The following is a 970-nucleotide window of genomic DNA, read 5'->3' on the forward strand; positions in this document are numbered from 1 at the left end:
TCTCTGGGGGCGGGGTGGGGGGGGGAATCTTCAAAAAAAATAAGTAGTACCTAAGAGAGAATGATGTGATTACAGAGATAAATTTCAGCAGCTGAGAATGGCTTAAAATTATTGATATCCTGCATTTCCTGATTAAAACATATCTGGCTAGCTTCATCGGGGGTGGGAAAGGGGAAGCCACTTCATCCTTCCTCTTCATTCCGTGGCCATGCACATGAATTCAGTGCTAGCAACTAAAAATGTAGTTTACGCTAAGCCAGTTAGCAGGGAAAAGTGTAATTACCTAAAACCATAATAAAGCATTGAAGTTTATCAGTGCGCCATGGAAGAAGAAGTTAGGAGAGTTCTATCCTCATGCCCGCCACTGTAGATCTCTGGGGACGCTTCTGAGAAAAGCTGACTATTGACTTGGTATCATTGTGGGAGCTTCTATCTGAAGTTCAAAAGCCCATGTTTACTGAACATTCCTTAAAGGAAAACAGTTTCTGACCTGGCTAAACTAAATTATGAAGACTTTTTTTTTTTAAGATTTTATTTATTTATTCATTCATGAGACACAGAGAGAAAGGCAGACACATAGGCAGAGGGAGAAGCAGGCTCCCTTTGGGGAGCCTGATGCGGCACTCAATCCCAGGACCCTGGGATCATGACCTGAGCCAAAGGCAGATACTCAACCACTGAGATATCAGGTGCCCAGTTATGAAGACTTTTAGATATCAAAAACCTAAAGCTATTTTTTTTGGCGCATATTTTGTTGAATCCCTGAAAGATAGGAACAGGGAGCTGTGACAGAGAGGGGCAAAAATCCAAATTTCAAAACAAGGGCAGAAGATGAATCCCAAGGCACACCAACTTATATACTTTTATACTGTGCTCCTGAACAGAAAGAAAGAACCCTGGACAGCCATCTCAATGACAGGCCAAGGAAGTACATTTCAAACGGCATTCAGCACAAAGAGAAAGGATGAAA

The sequence above is a fragment of the Canis aureus genome, chromosome 1 (assembly GCF_053574225.1).
Source record: "Canis aureus isolate CA01 chromosome 1, VMU_Caureus_v.1.0, whole genome shotgun sequence".
Lineage (NCBI taxonomy): Eukaryota > Metazoa > Chordata > Mammalia > Carnivora > Canidae > Canis > Canis aureus.